The sequence below is a fragment of the Chrysemys picta genome, chromosome 4 (assembly GCF_011386835.1).
Source record: "Chrysemys picta bellii isolate R12L10 chromosome 4, ASM1138683v2, whole genome shotgun sequence".
NCBI classification, from domain to species: domain Eukaryota; kingdom Metazoa; phylum Chordata; order Testudines; family Emydidae; genus Chrysemys; species Chrysemys picta.
The window spans coordinates 138,066,751-138,088,204 of NC_088794.1; the positions used below are offsets into that span (position 1 = coordinate 138,066,751).

Below are 21,454 nucleotides of genomic sequence, written 5' to 3' on the forward strand. Positions count from 1 at the left end.
TTGACTTCAGCTACGCTATTCTCGTAGCTGAAGTTGTGTATTTTAGATCGACTTAGAATTACTTACTTCGCGTCCTCGCGGTGCGGGATTGACGGCCGTGGCTCCCCCATCGACTTTGCTTCTGCCTCTCGCCAAGCTGGAGTTCAGCAGTCGACGGGAGAGCGATCGGGGATCGATTTATCACGTCTACACTACACGCAATAAATTGATCCCCGATAGATCGATCGCTACCCGCCGATCTGGCGGGTAGTGTAGACGTACCTTTAGATTCCTTGTCCTGACTCTGATCTCGTTGTAAATCAGGATTGCCTCCACTGAAGTCAATGGAGTCATACCAATGGAAAACCAATGTAAGTGAAAGGAGAATCTGACCCACTTAGACTCAGACTCCCGTAGACCTATTTAACAGTGTGTGGGCTGGAGTTGCCACTACCTTGCACCTTATGTAGTCATTTACCCCTGTTCAAAACAGATTTACACACACTGTGCACAGTTGTAATGACTGCACTTCACTGCAAGGCAGTGGAAACTCAGGTCCTTTGAGCGGAAGAGTGGGTAATATACACACCAAGGAACTGTAAAGTGTAGATTATAGGAGAGGGTGGCCTACTTTAACTTATGCCTTCTTCCACCCTGCCTTACTTCCTGGTTTCAAGGAGGCACGATCGGCAAGCACGCGAACACAGCCATGACCCCAGCTTCCTGTTCATTAACTGCAGTGAACGGTTCCTTTCTAGAGCCAGGCACACGCTGGTCCCTCACAAAGGAACAGCAACATGCACTAGAGGTCCTCGCTGCCAGCCTGCAGTGATGGCAAGAGGTCTGACACTGCTCCCCAACCCTTGGGGAGCCATTTCAAAACACAGAAAGATTGAGCACTAAAGGCAGGTTGTGCTGCACATATTACCCTGCAGAATTGCACAATAGCACTGATGGAGGGGAACAACAGTCCATGCAAAAGTCAGCCTTGAGCTGCTCCCTTAAGGAAGTAGAGGAGGAGCAGTCTCCGAGTGGGGATGAGGAAGAGAATGGTAGTGAGGTATTTCCAGTGGAGATAGAGAGGTACTGATACCATTTTACAAGGCACTGGTTATAAAACCTCAGCTGGAATACTGGGTAGGATTCTAGAATTCAAACTGGAACAGGTGCAGAGCCCGGCTACTAGGATGAGCAAAGGGATGGAGGGCCTATCTTCTGAGAGGGGACAAAGGGTATGTCTTCACTACCCGCCGTATCGGCGGGTAGCAATCGATTTATCCGGGATTGATATATCGCGTCTCGTTAAGACGCGATATATCGATCCCCGAACGCGCTCACCGTCGACTCCGGAACTCCACCAGAGCAAGCGGCGGTAGCGCAGTCGACGGGGGAGCCACGGCCGTCGATCCTGCGCCGTGTGGACCCCAGGTAATTCAATCTTAGATACTTCGACTTCAGCTACGCTATTCACGTAGCTGAAATTGCGTATCTTAGATCGATTCCCCCCCCCCGCCCCCAGTGTAGACCAGCCCAAAGAGTTTGGCTTGTTCAGCCTTGCAAAACAATGGCTGAGATGGGAGCTGATTGCTCTCTATAAACACATCAGGGAATTAAACACCAGAGAGGAAGAAGGGCTACGTAAGCCAACAGACTATGCTGGCACAAGAACAAATGGATATAAACTGGCCATGAGTAAATTTAGGCTGGAAATTAGAAGGTTTCTTATCATCAGAGGAGCATAATTCTGGAACAGCCTCCTAATAGGAGTAGTGGGGACAAGAAACCTAACTGGTTTTAATATGGAGCCTGATAAGTTTGTGAAAGGTGTTATATGGAAGGGTTGCCTGCGATAGCAGGGGATTGGACTTAGTGTCTGAAGAGATCCCTTTCAGTCCTATGTTTCTATTTTCTTATGTTCTTAGGACTGCAAAAGCAGACTGTATGTAATCCTACAGAAACTGCTATCCTGCCTTTAGGGTGACACAACTGGAGCTAAATCCTAGTGAGCCAAATGTTCCAGGCTTCCTGCCCAGGGTCAGCAGATAAGAATCAATGCATCTCTTCTCAGTTCCATTTTTTAAAAAACATTGGGCATTAGATATTATGGAAATAATAAAAACAAGCAAAGAAACCGATTAAAAAATGCTTGGTAAAATACGAAGGCCTGATCCCACAAGCATTTACTGCCAGGCATAATGCTCTGTACAGCGAAAAGCCTCATTGATTTCCATGGGACTACATCCAATATTAAGTACTAGGCCCAGTAGCAAGTGTTTGCAAGACTAGGCTCCCAGTCAATAAAACAACAACAAAAACCAACAAAGGATGATTGCACCACTTAACTTGACATTGTCCGATCTGTTTTTCCTAAGGGGGGGGGGGAATTGTCTGAAATCTGAACCCTTGTTGCATTTTTAGACACCGCAGTTTTAGGATTCCTACTTCAACTGTGATTTTAATAGCATTTTAACATTTATACCAATAATTAAAATATTTTGTTGTATATTGTATGCTTTGGGCCAGATTCAAGTGTTACTCCAGATTTATGCCAGTGTCACTGGGAATAAATTTTGGTCCTTCATCTTTAAAGCACATTTGAAACATTACCTAATCATCATCTGACTATGGTATATACCCATTTTACTTATGGGGAAACTGAGACCCAGTGACCTGATATTCAGAAAAGCTGAACTCCCAGTGCCTTCAGTGAAAGTGGCAAGTGCTCAGCACTCCTAATATCAAATCAAAAGTGGCAGATTTTGAAAAGGGCTCAGGGACAGATTTTCAAGTGCTTTATACACACAATAACTGACTTCCACAAGGAATGAGAACAGAGCTGGGACTAGTGCTCAGGATTTCCTGAGTCTCATTCTGGTGCTCAGACCACACTGATCTATCAGTGCTGACTTGTGATGTATTTCAATGGATTCAGTTTGAGAAAAGAATTAATTACTTCTGAAACTTGGTTTTGGCCATGATTATTCGGTAGTTTCTCTATTCTGAATGGCTGGACTCTAAGAAGTAGAGTGACCAGATGTCCCGTTTTTAAAGGGACAGTCCCGTATTTAAGCCCTCCTGCAGGCATCCCGACTTTTTCTTAAAAACAGGCAAATTGTCCCATACTTTCTGTCTCTTTCCATCAGTACTAGCGGGTCCTGCTGCTGACTGGATCCCCGCTTGCCAGCTGCCCTGCCACCAGCAGTGATTGAGGGGTGGGGGAGGTCCAGTGGCCAACGATGAGAGTGGGTTTGCAAAGCTGGTGGCAGGGCGAAGATGCAGCGGGCGGGGCCGGACACTCCTCTGCTGGTCATCAGCACAGCCCCTTCTGCGTGCCAGCTCTCAGCCAGCAGGGCCTTGCCCCCTGGTCCTGTTTCTGGCCGGCACTGGCTGCGCAATGTGAGCTGCAGTGACTGATGAGTGCGGGCAGGTGCCAGGCAGCAGCCAGCTCCGTGTCACCTCTGCTGCCCACCCATCCGCCCTTTACGTGCTCCCCCTCTCGTTGTCCTCTCCCTGCTTTGTCCCTTCAACCCCCAGCCCTGCTGCTCCTCCATAGCCACACTGGTAGGGCATGTCCCGCTCCCAGCGCTGTGAGGAGAACCAGCCCCTGGTTGGAGCTCTCAGCTCACGAACAGCCTGGCCGGCAGGCTCCTTCCTTTCCCCACTGCCTCTGGTTGGGCTGGCCAGGAGGAGCCAAGCCCTGCATGTCTCAAAATCCCGCACAGAGCTGGCATGAGGAAGCCTCTCTACCCCTCAGATGAGCTCTAGAGTGGTGGTGGTGGGGGAAGGGATTTCCAGGCTGTTCAGGCCCCGAACCTGCAGGCTTAGGGTTACCATATCTAATAAATAAAAAAAGAGGACCCTCCACGGGCCCTGGACCCGCCCATTTCCCCACCCCTAGCCCCGCCCCAACTCCGCCCCTTCCCCGCCCTAACTCCGCCCCCTCCTCCCTCCCACTCCCAGCCGAGGGGAAAGGGCTGCCCCAGCGCTACCGGCTTCACGGTTTGCCGGGCAGCCCCCAGACCCTGCGCCCCCGGCCGGCGCTTCCCCAGCGCAGCTGGAGCCCGGGAGGGGAAGCGCCCAGCCAGGGGCGCAGGGTCTGGAGGCTGCCTGGCAAACCATGAAGCCGAGCTGCCCGAGCGCTACCGGCTTCGGGCAGCCCCTATGCCTCCGGACCCTGCGCCCCCAGCCGGGCACTTCCCCTCCCGGGCTCCGGCGGTGCAGGGTCCGGAGGCACGGGGGCTGCCCGAAGCCGGTAGCGCTCGGGCAGCCCGGCTCTTAAACAGAGCCGAAGAGGAGCAGAGCCTCCAGCCGCGGCGGCTCTGCTCCTCCCCGACTCTTCAGCTCTGTTTAAGAGCCGGGCTGCCCGAGCGCTACCGGCTTCGGGCAGCCCCTGTGCCTCCAGACCCTGCGCCGCCGGAGCCCGGGAGGGGAAGTGCCCGGCCGGCGGCTGGGGTCCGGAGGCAAGGGGGCTGCCTGAAGCCCATTGCGCTCGGGCAGCTCGGTTCTTAAACAGAGCCAAAGAGTCAGGGGAGGAGCAGAGCCGCCATTTTCCCGGACATGTTCGGCTTTTTGGCAATTCCCCCCGGACGGGGGTTTGAGTGCCGAAAAGCCGGACATGTCCGGGAAAAAGAGGACGTATGGTAACCCTATGGACGTGGCCCTAGGTACTGGGAGAGGTGGGTCCATCCCGGAGGCCCAGCCAGGTATGGAGGGCAGAGATTGCTGGGTTGGATGTGTCAGTCACCCGCCCCCCCCAGTGAGAGAGGTGTACATGTGTGTGTCACTTCTCTCCGTGGGAGGGGGGGCGAGGGGTGGTAGGGATGTGTATGTCACTCCTCCCTGTGTGAACCCTAAAGCCTTAAAGATAAGAAGGTAAATAAAAATAATCCAGCTACGCAGTATTTCTTTTTAACAGGGGCTCAGTCAACTTGATGTTGATTTGAACGTTTCTACTTCATAGTTCTGATTGTTTGCCGTTGAACTCGCTTGAATACGAGTAATTTTACCAGTTGTCCTGTATTCAGCATAGAGAAATATGGTCACCTTACTTAGAAGTAAACCTTCCAGTGGGCCTTCCTTCAGCCTTCATGTGTGTGTGCAATGCATGTACAACACCTACACACAGGGCTGGTCTACGCTGGGGGGGAGGAGGAATCGATCTAAGATATGCAACTTCAGCTATGCTATTCACGTAGCTGAAGTCGAAGTATCTTAGTCCGACTTACCTGGCCGTCCTCATGGCGGCAAGTCGACTGCCGCGGCTCCCCCGTCGACTCCGCTTACTCCTCCTGCCGAGGTGGAGTACAGGCGTCGATTCAGGGATCGATATATCACGTCCAGACGAGACGCGATAAATCGATCCCCGATAGATCGATTACTACCCGCCAATCCGGCGGGTAGTGTAGACGTGGCCACATGCTTGAAAAACGTTGACACCTGTGCGCACACTTTGAATAGTCTACTGCAGGTGCAAGTGGGCTTAATGAGTTTTATAAGTGCAAAGTCTAACACAAGGGAACCCGTAGCTGTTAAGCTATTGAAATTCCATGCAGAGATGTTTTCCCCATGTAGATGCATGCAGACTTTTGCAACCACATGTCTGAAGGGAGCAGTCTGAAAATGTGCCCTTCCGGCTTCTAGTTAACATGAGAATCTCCCTGCTGAACAGTTCCAGCCCGAGGATGCTGGAAGATACATTTGACATGCATGTGTTTCTTATTAAGTGAAGCTGTCAGAAAAAGGGAAAGGTTTAGATTCCAGAAGTGATGGAGCTAAGGAGAAGACAAATGGTTGGGCTGCGGCATTACCAGAGAGACTGTCTCTAGCTAAGTCATGCTGCCCCTGTAGCTCATCGTTCTTCACTTCTCGCTGTAAGGCTGCAGATACTCCTTTCCAAGCCTGTCTGCAGTGAGATTAAACCACAGATTGCAAACCACTTTCTTTTATACCTAATCCCTGTGCTGCGGTCAAATTAGGGAGGAGAATACAGCAAAGAAACAGGATTAATTTCACTCGGTAAGCCTCTCTTGTTGTTCCATGTACATAGGGCCATATTCTGTTACAATGGTGTAAATTCAAGCCAACTCCACTGACTTTAGTATAACAGGGTTGAATTTACATGGGTATAACAGCAGAATTTGGCCTGTGATCTTTAAATGACAGCATCAATTAAAATCCCTTTAATTTCACTGTAGTATGTTTTTTGCAAATTTTCTTTAAGGTTTTTACTCAAAAAGCCCAAACAGCCCCATGAGGGAGCTGTTGTGTGGCAACAGAGCACCACATAAATTAAGCAAACTCTGGGTAATATCTCTAAAAATATGTGTTTATAGCTCCCTGCCAGTTTCTGACTAATGCTTTTGTTTGTTGCTATAGCGAACCATACATGAATCTGATAGCCAAAAGCATTCTTATGACTAACCTTCGCTCTCTGGGGACTGAAAAATGGAATCACAAAACAATCTGAGGAGACTGTGGGAGGAAACACCTTTTTTGGCACAAGATCCACCAACATTAAAAAGAAGAATACCGAGAGTGGAAAACATTAGAAATGCGAACGGTGCGGCTGGGTTGGCTTTAACCTACAGTGATCCAAACAGAGCCTCTGTCTAAAATGAAACACAGAAAGTTGTCTTATTTGTGCAGGGAGCAGTAGTGGGAGCTTTCATCAGGCGTTACGGGATGGATCCAAAGCCTTTGGAAATCAATGGCCTCTTGGGATCAGACCCCAAGGCATTCACAGCCTGCTCACTCAAAATCCTTTTATCTGATTCGATGACACATAAGCCACTGGTTTTAATTTTCTCAGTTTCTATTATTATTTGTATTTTGGTAGCATCGAGAAACCTCTACCAAGATCAGAGTCCCATTGTGCGAGGCACTGTACAAACACAAAGTGAAAGACAGTCTCTGCCCCAAAGAGCTTACAGTCTAAATGGACGAGGCACATGATGGGAGAGGAAACGGAGCTGATGTGACTTGCTTAACACAGCAGATCAATGGTAGAGTCAGGGACAGAAACCCCCCCACCCACCCACATGTTGCCTCAGGAAGACGCGGCCCCAGGTACTGGGAGAGGCGGGTACATCCCAGAGGCCCAGCCAGGTATGGAGGGCAGAGATTGCTGGGTTGGGTCGGTCAGTCACCACCCACCCCCCCACCAGTCCCGGGTGAGAGAGGTGTACGTGTCACTGTCCAGGTCACTGGACCAGGCTACCCAGCTTTTATTGTTTAAAGAAAGAATTTCCTACCTACAAGAAGTTTCCTATCTAAAGCAAAGTTCAAGCCATTTCTAAAATAGAATAACTTATTATTTAATCTATATTCTGCCAGACCAGATTTATGTTATTGTTGCTTCATTATTTATTTTAAATAACCCTTTTCTTCCAGGCTATACAAATGTCAGGGTAAGGTATTATTGTCTATAGGAAAAATCAACATTTTCTATTGATATTAGATATCTGACCACAGCCTGCATGCTGCCTCTTTGTCCTCAATGGAAAATTATCTGAGCTCCATGTATAGCTCTGTTGAGAGAGATTCCAACAGAGTCTGATTCCAAGCGGCCATTGACTTCCCTGTAGACCTTAGGAAATGTCTGTTTTTTGACTAGTGAACACAAGATAAATGACTGGGATACAGCGTGCTATAATTTGAAATGCAAATTTCATGGGATTTATATGGTAGTTGCTGATCATTTAATTAACTAGGACCAAATCCTCAACTACCCGGATTTCGTTCTGTCGAGCAAAGCTTTACTGGACTCCTGTGAAACTGATATTATGACGTTAAATATTAAGGGGAAGCGACATAATCATTTCCATCCTGTACCCAGTAATAACTATTGAATTTGTTTAAAGCTAGCTTTTCAATCTGTTTAACTTTAAATATTTTCACAAAAGATCAAGTACTTTGTCACTTAACTCTTCATTGAATTCATTTATAGGTAGGGCCCTACCAAATTCACGGTCCATTTTGGTAAATTTCACGGTCACAGCATTTTAAAAAATCTTGAATCTCATGGTTTCAGATATTTAAATCTTAAATTTCACAGTGTCGTAACTGTGGGGGTCCCAACCCAAAAGAGATTGGGGGGTGGCAAGGCTACCCGTGGGTAATGTAGGAGGCTTCGCGGTATTGCCACCCTTACTTCAGCACTGCCTTCAGAGCTGGGCGGCCCGAGAGTGGCAGCTGCTGGCTGGGCACTCAGCTGTGAAGGCAGCATTGCCACCAGCAGCAGCACAAAAGTAAGAGTGGCAATACCATACTTCTGCGCTACTGCTGGTGGCGGCACTGCCTTCTGGGCTAGGGGCCTGGCCAGCAGCCATCACTCTCCAGCTGCCCAGCTCTGAAGGCAGCACAGAAGTAAGAGTGGTAATACCACGGCCCCCCTACAATAGCCAGATTTCACAGGGGAGGCCCGATTTCACCGTCTGTGACACGTTTTTCACGGCCAAGAATTTGGTAGGGCCCTATGTACAGGGAAACTAACATGAGGCATCTGAACCAGGTAGAAAATAAAGACCAAACACAAATAGCTATAAGGCAGTGGTTTATGGAATTGTGGACTGTTGCTCACTATACGACTCTGGAACACTTATTGGTGGTCCATGGAGAGGTCATAGGATGCTGGCTCCACCTCTCTGCTTTCAGCTGCTTCTACAGATGCCCAGGCTTTTCATTAAATGTCTGAAAAGGTGCCAGCCTAGCTGGCTCCATGCTGTGGACAAGAATCTGAAAGCACCTGCAGGTGCTGAAGCCACCACTGTAACAATTAAAAATAGCTCAATATCCTAACGTTATTTATTTATCCACGTCAATAACTGCTGTGGATGATGGAGGGATGCCATGTGATCTGGGCTAGGAGGGGAGATGGTCCAATCAAAAATGGGGGCAGAGGTGGGCCGCAAAACAAACTCTTGTTCCGTCCTGGAGAGCAAAGCGCAAGTCACTAGCCTAACATCACTATTATGATTATTGTTCCTTAGATCTTATATGGCACTTCTTATCAATCGCTCTCAAAGGGCTTTACAAAGGAAGATAAGTATGACTATCTCTGTTTTACAGTGATGGAAACTGAGGCAGCGCAGTGAAGTGACTAGCACAAAGTTTCACAAAAAATCAGTGGCAGAACCAAGGCTAGAACCCAACTGTGTTGGAGCTCAGGGCTAGCTCTACAAGACGACACTACCTCCCTCAGCTAATGGGGGAAAGGAAATACTTCATATTTACTCTTCCACGTCTTCCCTGCTCTCCCTTTGTCAATAGAAACTGAACCAACCAAGCCTTGAGAAGGCAATTGTTTCCAACACTGGCAAGGAAGTCAGTTAGCATTTTTATTGAATCCAGCCCTAAAAGAGAGCTAGGAAACGATTTCTTTGCCAACTACAGCAAGAGTCCTCTAATTTTATATATATATATATATAATTGAAAACAATGTATTTACTCAAATAATAATTAATATCTGTTATATAGCACTTTTCCTGAGTAGATCGCAAAGAACTTTACAAAGGAGGTCAGTATCATTTTCCCCATTTTAGAGATGGGGAAACTGAGGCACGGGCAAGGGAGTGACTTGCCCAAGGTCAGCCAGTAGTAGAGCCAGGCATAGAACCTGGGTATTCTGAGTCCCAGTATAGTGCTCGGTCCAGCTGACTGCACTGCCTCCGTGAATTAAAACATTCTTGTGGAGATTTGATGTGTTTGTGCAGCGCCTAGTACGCTGGAGTCCTGGAATAGGATGAGGGCCCCTAGGGGCGACAGTCGTAATAACAATGATAACGGATTGATCTAGCTCCCTTTCTTTCAAATCCTACTGGAGCAAGATTTGATAAGTATGCACTAGGATTTATTATATACAATAATAAAAAATCTTCAATGCATCTGTGTTGTACTGGCAGGGGAGGTGGGCCACAGCAGTGGGGCCCTGGCACTGACCTCAGTGAGGAGTTCTCCTTAAAAACGGGTGGTCCAATCAGTGTTAATTTCACATCCCCTTTAAAATACAATATAAGACACAGTATCTGTCTAGGGGGTCACTCTCACAGCCTTCCCAGGAGCTATGGACTTTTATTTCTATTGAGACGTGTTGGTATCTACTGCTTCTTCAGCTCCGTACAAGATCCCCAATATATTCCTGTCTGGGTAAGCCTGGATATCTGGGTGATCATCAGCTAGGATATTCTATTACTTGCCTCCCTTTTTTCCTTTCAGGGCAAATACCACTCCATTTTTACTGCCAGTCACTGTACGAATCAAGAAATGCTGGACAGGCAGGTTTTGTGGTGCTGCTGCTGTAACTTCATTGCCTGTAGCTCTGGCAAAAGGCTATTTCAGAGGACCTGATCAGTAATTAAAAGGACAGCTGCAGGTAACAGGCATTTTATCACTCCCCACCTAGATGCTGGTGTAAACAAAAACTTGACCCTGAAAGCTGCAGTTTACATAAAATGCTTCCTTTACAAAAATCCTGCACTTGTGATTTCTCTTGAACAGAGAAGTCAGTGTTGCAAAGGTAGGCCTCTGCTCTGACATTCTGCTCTTCTCTATGACAGCAGACTGTGAGCCCCACATGTAGCAGGATCAGAACACTGACGCTAATTTCTGCTGCGTGGCTCTGAGAGGAGAAACTTGCACTAAGTGATTTACTGAATAAGTGCAGCTGTCACTTTGCCCCGAGCAGCAGGGGCCTATGAGGAGTAGAAATCACTGAGAGTTCTTGGAAGCCCCACTGATAGTAAAACAAACCCAACACCTACAGAAAAGATCTCACCCTCCCCTCCTCCACCTTTACCCATTTGTCTGTTTTATCCACCTTTCTGGTACTTGGACGGTAAGTTCTGTGGGGCAGAAACTGTCTTGTTACATATCTGTACGGCACCTAACAGCATGAAGGCCTTGATCCTTGTTTGAGGCTCTGAGGTGCCACCATAATACAAATAATCAGTAGAAAGACGTAATCGGAATAAGACTATAAGCAATCTGACTGTTCCTTTTCTGTAAACAATAGCAAGCTTGATAGACCCCAGATTTGACTCTGCCTTCCTCACAAGGACATTTTTGAACTTAGATTTTTATCCCTTGTAAGAGACCTTATTAGTCCTCCCTTCAAAAATAGGGCTAGTCATAATTCAGTGGACAGAGCACTATAGTGGGAGTCAGCAGACCTGAATTCTAGTCCTGGCTCTGCCCCTAGCCTGCACGGTAACCTTGGGTAGGTTATGTACCTGCTCTGTGCCTCAGTTTCCCTATCTGTAAAATATGATACTGACCTAATTTGTAACACGCTTTGAGATCTGCTGATGAAAAGCGCTAGGTCAGAGGTAGGTAGTATTATTAGCACATAAGCAGGCTCTCCTAGTACCAGCTCATCATGCCCAGGTTCCCTTCTCTGTGAGCCTGGTGTGCTTGAAACTCACCAGACTCATACGTGTCTCCAAGCAAGCCAGTGCATCAAAATCTGATCACTGTCAATCTCTAGAAGAACAGTCAGCACAGCCTGCTTGTTGTTGGCATGTCAGCCAGCCCAGATGCTGGGCTGTTACAGCCATTTGCAGCCCAATTTTGGAAGGAGCGGTGGTTTTTTTCACTATTATACATTTTTAAAGGAGAAAAATGTGGGGGAGACAAATTTTGATTGATTTGGTGGCACTTGACACCTGTTTTGCACTCACTTTGCACTGGGTAAATTACCCTGCAAGGTGCAGGGCAATGGAGAATCAGACCCATTGTGTATATCTCTGGGAGCACTCAGTGGGGCTTTGCAGTTCTGTATCCACCCTACTCCAAGGCTGTGCTTTAAAGCATCTGAATTTACTTGCAGTTCCCCACCCACAGAAGTGCTGGTAAGAGACAGAGCTTTGATTCCTTGTCCCAGTCATATGGCTCGGTCAGCGTTACACAAGGACCACGCACCCGTCATGTGGCAGGGGTCAGTATCTGCAGGCTCCAGTGATAACTGTTACAGCTGCCGTTTAAAAACAAAAAATCAATTGTAAACCAACCAAAAAGTCCAAGCACAGCGAACATGGCCAATTAATCAAACACAAATGGAGATGTCAGGGCAAATGACCTGAACCTCCTGACCGAAGAGAGAATTAAGTTGCTTCTTATTGGTCATGTGTCGGTACATATGGGCTATGAACCTCAAAGGCTCTCTGATCACATGGCCACCTCTCAACACAGTTCCTTCTGCAGTGGCTTGGCTGACTGCTGAGGTGGGTCCATTGCCCAGAGACTGCTGCTTGCAGGCTTTTCCAGTGTCATCTAATCATGCTATCTATGAGATTTCTGCATCACACATTTGCATACATAGTGAATTCCTCCTGTTGGTAACACAGCTGAAAGTACATCTGCCACCCAGCGTCCTTCACTGCTGCTGCTTGATGCTTTGCTGTGAAATTATTTCCCATGCTGTTTGTGGCCCACCCTTTAGCAGGAAGGAGTGTTTCGTTTTTTAATTGGTAGCTGTGTACATTGCGGCATTCACATTTAAACTGCAGTAGTCCCCAGGAGATTTAACTAAGTTGGGGCATCATTGTGCTAGACACTGTGCAGACTAGAGTAAATGACAGTACCTACTCGCTACTGCATCTGGCATCAGCCATACTTGGTAGCAGCTGCTATAGTAAATGTCATAGATTGTAAGGCCAGAAGGGATCATTGTGATCATCATCTAGTCTGACCACCTGCATAACAACGGCCATAGAACTTCCCCAGAATTAATTCCTGCTTCAAGTCCAACAGCTGTGGTTGAACTACAGTATAGCTTTTAAAAAGCACCCAGTCTTGATTTAAAGATTACTGGTGTTGGACAATCCACCACAACCCTTATTAAGTTGTTTCAGTGGTTGATTACCCAAAACCAATGTCAGTACTTCTCCTTAGAATTCAGTCTTAGGAACCTACAAATCACTGCTATTCTACAACCATCTGTGCCGCTGTCCTGCCTCCCCTTCCTATATTTACATTTCACTTTTATTATTTCCATCATATAGTATTTTATATTCTAGCATTCCCTGTATAACAGGACCTTCTAATAAGAATACCCTTTGAATGCCCACGCTCCCATCCATACTGTGCTCCTCATTGGCAACGGTATGGAAATGTTGCTCTGGTCTTCTGCAGGAGGAGTCCTGTGGACTAAAATGGACTTGTGCAGCTGTGAAGTGGGCAATTCTGCTGACTCAGGATTAGTAGTCCTAGGTGGGGAGGAGGAGAGAAACGAGGCAGAGAAATGCAAACAAAATGCTTGGCATTCCCAGTGGTACGTGTTGGAAATAACTGGCTACTACAGAGCCACTTTCTGCAGTAACCTCCTCTTACAAGGGTCGCACCGTTAGTAGCTGCATGCAGTAGAGTCTCTATTTACTTTCCTAAAAACAAATCAGTATATGCAGGAGATTACACACACCCTGAAACTAATCTGCAAGCGCTAGGCTTCCTTTTGTGGCTTTTTGGTTTTCTTTTGGATAAACAGGGTTTACATATTTGGCCAATAAAACATACAATTTACCAATTAATTTGTAACTGGTGTCATAACATTTGAGATGTCTGATTTCCTTGCATCAGCCAATACAATTATACCAATCAGCTTCTCTTAAAACTCTAAAGAGAGACAGTTTTTAAAAGTGAAGGTTGATCACTCCTGAGTTAACTTTATCCAATCCATTTCATTCATAAATTCCTGCCAGACTGACTGAAGCAGTTGTTAAATCCACTATGGATATACAATCCAAATATGGATCTAGTTTAACACCGCTTTACTAAGCGGTATCACTAAATTTATGCATTCCACGATTGTTCCATGCAATGTTTCCATCCAGTTCTCTGCAAATCACCAAAGTAACTGAAATCTCCCTCTATGAATATTTTGTGTGAAATATTTCTAAAAAACATCTTGTTTTCGACTGCTTACCATATTATAATAGTTAATTAATGGTCATATTATGCCCCGGCGCAACAGTTCGTTAAGAGTTTAATAGTGACATATCACCACTCACTAACCACTCTTATTTTTTCTAGCGATGAATAACTGTAAATATGACACCTGATTATAAAAAGTTAGGCTCACAATTGCACACTGCTACCACAACTGTGTAAATAGCCACGTAATTACTCAGTTTGCCAGTACAATGGGGGTGGAGTAACTGCTTACTTTAGTTAGGCACAGAATTGTATGCACATTTTGCTGCACAATTACATGCCTCATTCCCCCTCCCCCCCCATAATCAGACCCATAATGTGCAAGAAGTCAACTTTAACTAGTGATAGGAGACACAGGTCAGATAAAATAATAATCAACTCAAACTTTCACCTAAAACATGAACCACACCAAAACTTGACCTTGTCTGAGCTTTGAAAATGTTGGGAAATGTTTAATGACATTTTTGCATGCTTACAGGAAAGGCTCAGCTAGAACCAGGAAATGTTTGCCATCTCATGAGAAAGCTGGTTCTTTTGAAATTTCTGGATTGATTTTTTTTTTCTGACCATGGACTTTCTAATAAACTCGGGTACATTTCACATAAAAAGATGTTTGGATGCTTATCTGAACTAAATGGACACTTAAAACCTTTTTGAGGTTCACTTTCAACTAGTTTTAACCACGTTTGTTGGATAGAAGCAATATTTAAAAATGATTAACTACTATTTATAATTCACTTTTCATCTTCAGAATGCTGTACAGCTATTAATTAAATAGTCCTCACAACGCAGGTAAAGGAATATCACAGTCCCCACAGGATTTCAGTTCTTGCACATGTACTTTGAGTATTCGCTTTAGTCTAAGACTCATAGTCTTCACCACAGCCCTCCAAATAATTGGGTGGGGCTGGATGGCTGGAGCAGCATGAGCTCCATGGCAGGGGCAAGGAAAGACTGGGCATCTGGGCACTGGTGGAATGGTAAAGAATTTTAGATCAGCACTGGCTTAGGGTGAAAGGTTTGGGAGCAGGGGATTTAGTTGCTTTGAGCAGGGGGTTGGACTAGATGACCTCCTGAGGTCCCTTCCAACCCTGCTATTCTATGAGTCTATGACAGTTGGAAAGAGAGCATGCGAGGGGTCCAGGGAGATTCTTAAGGAGAAGCTGAATGAGGCTGCCCTTTCAGGACTAGGGCAGAACCACAGGGGTAGGGAGTGGACGGGAAAATGGGTGGCTGAACTAGTTGAATACATCAGATTTCTCGAATTGTGACTGCAGCTTGCAAGGTGCTCTGGTACAGCCAGTAATGCTGATGGCCATGGGAACTGTCATTACTTCATTAAGCTAATTTAAGTAGGGGGAGGTGGCCAGATTGCCTGGCTTCTGGTACTGAACAAGGAGAGAAAAAAGTTTAGCAGATTGATCCCTAACTTTGGAGTAGAGGGAAGCCAAACTAGAACCACAATCAGCAGGCACCTTGGAGGATTCACCTCTCAACAGGAGGGTCCTTAGCTCTCCGCATGAGGCGCAAGGATGAAGGCAGAAACTAAGTAAAGCCGTACTTTAAAATCAGATAGCTGCAGTGATGACAGTTACGTTGTTTGTATACTAAAGTTACAGCCTAGTGCTACCCAAGTTAAGTGGAGGGCGTATTCATTCTGCTGTGTGGACAGCAGACTGGATATTTACGATCCTCTTAGACCGTTTTCTAATGGTGAGTGTTTTTCAGCTGGCTTGGCAATGATATTAATCTGATTACTTTTATTTGCAGTTGGGCAAAAAAGTAACTTTCTTTACTTGGCAGATGAAGCCCATCCCTTTGTGTCATGTGTTTGTGTTTCTGCTCTCTTAAGTTTGGCTTGCGATCATGCGCTGTCACCGTGGGCCTGAACTTGTTCTGCTAATCGTCAATGGGAGTTTCGCCATTGGGAGCAAGATAAGGCCCTGCACCAGTTACATCCTTTATTGCTTCTGCATATTAACCAGTCTGGATTATTTTCAGCCACCATTAAAGCCATTGTTTTCCCTCTTTGACCCCCCGCGGTGGATCAGATTGTGAATGACCCCTGAGTCACTGCTTGTTCTCTGACAATCAAGGGTCGATTCCCTTGACTACCACAAGAAGGCACTGTCCTTCAGTGACTTTATTTACCCACCTACAGCCTTCGGGGGCCACAGCTACATTTGAGCTGGGAGGGGTGATCCCCAGCTCACGTAGACATACCCAAGCTAGCACAGAAAAATAGTGCGGCCACGGCAGCTACATGGGCTAGCCGTCCCCAATCCAATCCCACCTTACCCACAGGGTATGTACTTCGCTGGCTGGCCTGAGCAGCCACCCGAGCTGCCACAGACACGCTATTTTTAGGTGCTAGCTTGAGCACAGCTAGTTCAGGTACGTCCAGGTGAGCTGGGCCCTGCCCCTCCCAGCTCCAACGGAGACGTACCCTTTTTTGAAATAGGAAGGTGATTAAGAAGGCTGTAGCACATGGAGCGCCCCGTCCTTTCCCTTGCTTCCACCACGCGAGGCAGTAAAGCCCTGCCTTACAATATCTGGAGGATGAAGTGTGCCTGGCTATTGAGTGGTCTTAGGTGCCCTCCCCTCTCACACCTTTACTCTTCCTGTGCAGGGGCCAGGCACTGCTGCCATTCACAGGAGGGGTCCCTCTCCTCACTTGTCCCAAAGATGAAGCTGAAGCATCCTCCTGACCCCTTCCAACCTGCTGGGCCTCCAGGCTGAGTGCCCTAATCTCCATCTGACCTAGCCTCAGAGCAGGCAGAGAGAGCTAGGTTCTAGCTAGCCCCTCAGGACTAGGGCCTTTTCTGGAGGGAAAGGGAATGCTGCAGGCACTGGGAGCTACAGGGAGTGGGATGGGCTGCTGTTGTTGGGTGGCCTGGATAGGGAAGGAGAGCTGGCACTAAGACCCAGAGAGGAAGCAAAGCGTGGGAGCTCCAGTTTTACTGCCTTCGGCAGAGGTTGGTCCTGCCTGAGCTATGGAGCTACCCCCGCTTGTACGGAATGTCGGGTCCCCCACCTTCAGGCAGAGCTATTCATGCTTGTGGCTAGGAGATTTCTTGGTGGAAGGTTGCAGCAATATGGAGCCATTCTTGAAATGACCCAGTCGTGTACGGCTGAACCTGCAGCCTTAGACCCAGCAGCAGCATGGTAGGTTGTTGTTCCTGAGGGTGACAGTCCTGACTTTTCCAAAGCGCGTTTTGCTGGCTATATATCCTGGTCTGATTTTATAGCACACAGAAATGGCTACCTCTATATGATCCACTGTAGGTTACTTTCCCACCTTTAAAACGCCCCCATTTCTTCCCTGACTGGTTATTATTTCAACTCCCTAGTGTTTTTCTGGTTCTACAGTACAACAGAGACCCTTTTTTTCAAAGTCAGTACATTCAAGAACAAGAGCTTTGGTGATTCTTTAAAGACTCAAACCAAGAAGCATAAATTCTTATTCCTTTGCAAAGAGCGGCATACTTCTTGGAATAAATCATTAAAGGCCAGGTTCTGCCACCCTTATTTACATTAAGCAATATCGTGCCTTTATAAACAATGGCACCTCTTACAGAGTGAAGCACTGGTGGTATATTATAGACAGACGCCTGGATTTCCTTGCAGTGTTGAGCTCCTTGTCCAGCCAAAAGTGAATAAAGGCATGTTGACCTCATTTTGGGGAATTCAGATTGATCTCCCAAGATGATTAATAACCTAAAATATTCACTGTTTCCAAATCCCTGGAGAATTATCACTAACAAACCGTACAGACACCCCTTCTGGTTTAAAGACCTTGCCATCTTTCATACTAAACACAGCTGTACAGTAGACTGGAATTTAGCCATCTTCAGTGAATTACTTTTAAGTGCAGAGTATACAGTCAAACTGACTTTACTTTAATAAGATTTATACAAACCATGCAACCTAATAGTTGAGTGTACTTTACGAGAGTGCCACACCAAAAATAGTAAAATGACGAGATCAAAGAAACTGTGTTGATGCTACTTCAGCTAAAAATCTACATTATCCAACAGAGAAGCTAAAGCCAGCATAGAATGTATTAACACTGTAGCAGGACTAGTGCTGTTTTATAGTTTAACTTTTAAGGTTATTGCAAATAAATGTTTCAATCCCACTTGTCAGTTTAAAAAGAAAAAAAAAATCTGCAGCCCAATAAAAAGTCCTCAGGCATGATGCATTTTATGGTGCTGATTAAACTCCTTAAACACTGTATATACGAGTACATTAGCATAAAGTTTTGGGAGGAAACTCTCTTTAGGGCTGTGAATAATTTATATACGGTTATTCTTTAGTATAACAACCTGTACAAGAAAAACAACAATTACCGTTCTCATGACACCAATCATGATAATTATATGGAGTAGAATTAAATCTTCAGAGTGTCTTGTGTCACAAATCATAGAGAACAACTGTTACTTCTGTGGCACAGTCCCATCTGTTTGGTGTTTTCTAATTTGAATAATGTTTTCTCTTTTCTATCAAAGACTTTAAAACTGCCAGATCTTTCTCTGGGTAGCTACAAATGCAATGCTGCCCCACTTCAAATCCCCTGGCATTGAATTTAGCATTATGTTAATCTGATCAAAGATCTCTAAGGTGCACAGTAACTGTGTTGATGGGATTATATAAGAACCTAGATAGGTAGACAAACAGATCTTAGCCAGGTTTGATTAGCAGGTTTTGCTGGAGCAATCTCCCATAGGAAAGATATCTGAGATCCCATTTGCACCAGCAAGGTTGTGCATCTCTGTCTTTAAAATCTTTGAGGTTGATTCTAGCCTCACATACTACCAATATATAAGGTGCTTAGTGCCATGCACATATATTATGACTCTCTATATATTGTATATGGTATTTATTATATATAGTGCACATATATACAGTATCCCTCTTGCGGGAGCCTATTATCTACTGTAAAATACAACTGTGCGCATACAGTGGAAACCACATGTAGAAGAATCATCTTCATGATAAGACAACTTCACTTGCAAGCAAATTGCACATTGTGGTGCATTGAAACAATTTGGGAGTAGGATTTTAACTTAGTATAAACAGTTTCACTATGTCCTAGGTCACTATGAGGGGTTTCACCGTAAAGTATATAGAGTGGGGAGGAGGGAAAGATATGTGACTGAAATAGACAAGTTGTTGAATCTTAAGATGTGTGCAGGACTCGAAGCTGATTGTGCACTGAAAGCTTTTGATATCTATGAGTGTGACTGCGAATGAGATCAGAAGATTCTCAATCCTGCTGTGAACTCGCTTGCTAATTTGTAACACTGCTTCTCCAAATGCAAGAACTAGACAAATGAGATGTGGAAGCACTTAACTCTACATGCAGCCACATGTGTTATATTTGGGTGCACCTTATTTTAAGTCTCAGCTATTTTCCTCCCTCAGCATCATCAGATTTCCGATGGTCGATATATGTGCATGTCTGTGTATGTTTCACTGATCGAGTGCGTAGCTGGTAGCATGGCACCTTTATGACAGTCATTATATCAAAGCACACACACAGCTACAATTCTAATTTAAGATCCCCTCCATTTATTGCAAATGTGAGCAAACTGCATCATAGAAAGAGAGAGGGATGTTTAAACAAACTTACCAAAAATAACTGAAGTTCTCAAAAGTTGCCCTGAAGTTGAAATAGCCCAGAATACCAATCCAGAGCCTGCCCCCCCAAGCTCTCGCTCTCTCACTCTCTATTGCATTTGGAATAAGGGCAGTGCAGAAATCCAGCAAAACAATTTTCCTTCTATGTAGACTGGGGCGTTGCTCTACAGTCAGAAAGGGAGTGGCTGAGCCCCGGTGAGGCTTGTTGCCATACCCCAAGCCAAAGAGTGCAGTCGCAGATGACACAGCCTGTGAAATTCAATACCCACTGTACTGAAGCAACAGCTGTAATGCTTCATTTAGGGCAGGACTGAACTCTGCGCTTGTTCCTTGCTAGGAACTCACACTGGGGTGTAGAAGGAAAGTGTGGGTTTCAATACATGCTCTGTCTTTGTACCACTGTGAGCCTACGACTGCAAGCACTTGTATGTATACAGGGTGGAGAGACAAGCACAACTTCTTTGTGACTAAAACACATTGGGTATGAGAGAGAAAGCAAATCAAACATCTCTTTTCCTGAGATCCGTTCCCAGGCATAACTGCGTCATTAACAATATATTTGTACTGGATATAGCTTCTCACACCAGCTCAGTTCAAACACACAATTCTTTTCATTTTCTTTTATTGTCAACAGCTTATTACGGTTAAAAATTGGACACTGAAACTAACAGATCTGGCTGCACCATTACCTTACTGTGATTTAAAGATAGGGAGTGCCATTCTGTTCTTACTGCCGGCTTGGCAATGTGTCCTGATACTAAGACATGAGGAACGTTGCTTAGCATTGGCAAAAACTGGTTTGCTCAAGTTCAGAGTTCCTCCCCTCTCCTCCTGTTTTCTAATAACCCCCTTCCCCAAGAGAAGTCTTTGATAACATGGCAGCGACTGTTACACTTCCAGAAATCAGGGCAGAGGAAATGCAATGCATCATTGTTTCCTCCAAAGATTTGTACTAATTTTTTACATTCGCTAAAACATGTACGGGCCCACGGGATACTGCAAAATGCAAACTGGAAACAAAGTGTCCCACAATGTGTCCAGCTACTTTGCCAACACGCCAGAGCAGAACAGGAATCGGTAAAAAAATATGCTAGCGAGGGGGAAATGACTGTGTTTGCAGGGTTGCTTCATTTCACGTCAGGGCAGATGTTGTATAGTTCGGCATTTTTCGAGCTTTAAAAATGTTTAAACATGCAGAATTCGATACACTAAATGTTCTTTGGACCTGAGTTTATAAAACAGAGGTGTGCCTAATTTGCACACACATTTACTGCCTCTCCATGTGGCAAACAGGTATTTGCTCATGAAAATCAGCTGTATAATTGTGCTTTATTTTGTGCATGCAGCGCCACACACTTTATAAAAGTCAAGTGCCAAACACTGAAATGTGTACAGGATAAAACCAATTATGGTGTTTATATAACACCGCAAGTAGCACTTTACAAATCAAATAAAGGCAGAGTGCCAGCTTGTTAAAGGTATTTATGCACCCAGAGTCCCTGTCCTAACAAATGTGCCATCGAAACCAAGACAAATACAGAAGGTGCAGGTAGCAAATGCAGGAAGAGTTTAAGGGAGGGGAGGACCAAGGGTGAGGTTATGTGGATGCTTGGGCAAGCAGTGCACCTGTCAGTCACGCCTGTTTATTACATAGGGTATATTACGATGGTTTATAAGCCTCCCTAAAGCAATGTGTTTTTATGTGAGGCCTACGGTACAGAGGCAGCATGAAGATGGTCTCCGGCATTAGGAAAAAGAGCATGGGCCCAAAATCCTCGAAGGTACTCACAGAATCCAGGGTCAGAAGGAACCATTGTGATCATCTAGCCTGACCTCCTGTATAACACAGGCGATAGAACTTCCCCAGAATAATGCCTAGAGAAAAATATCCAATCTTGATTTAAAATTGTCA

General features: G+C 45.6%; 1 protein-coding gene across 1 annotated transcript in view; it reads right to left on the bottom strand.

Moving 5' to 3' along the window:
* LOC122172274 (protein AHNAK2-like) overlaps positions 1-19,710 on the bottom strand; it is a 70,343-nt gene extending 50,633 nt beyond the window's left edge. The window contains exon 1 of the mRNA XM_042841279.2: positions 19,535-19,710. The gene's annotated coding sequence lies outside the window, so the exon portion shown is untranslated. The remainder of the gene's footprint in view (positions 1-19,534) is intronic.
* Positions 19,711-21,454: the final 1,744 nt, after the last annotated feature.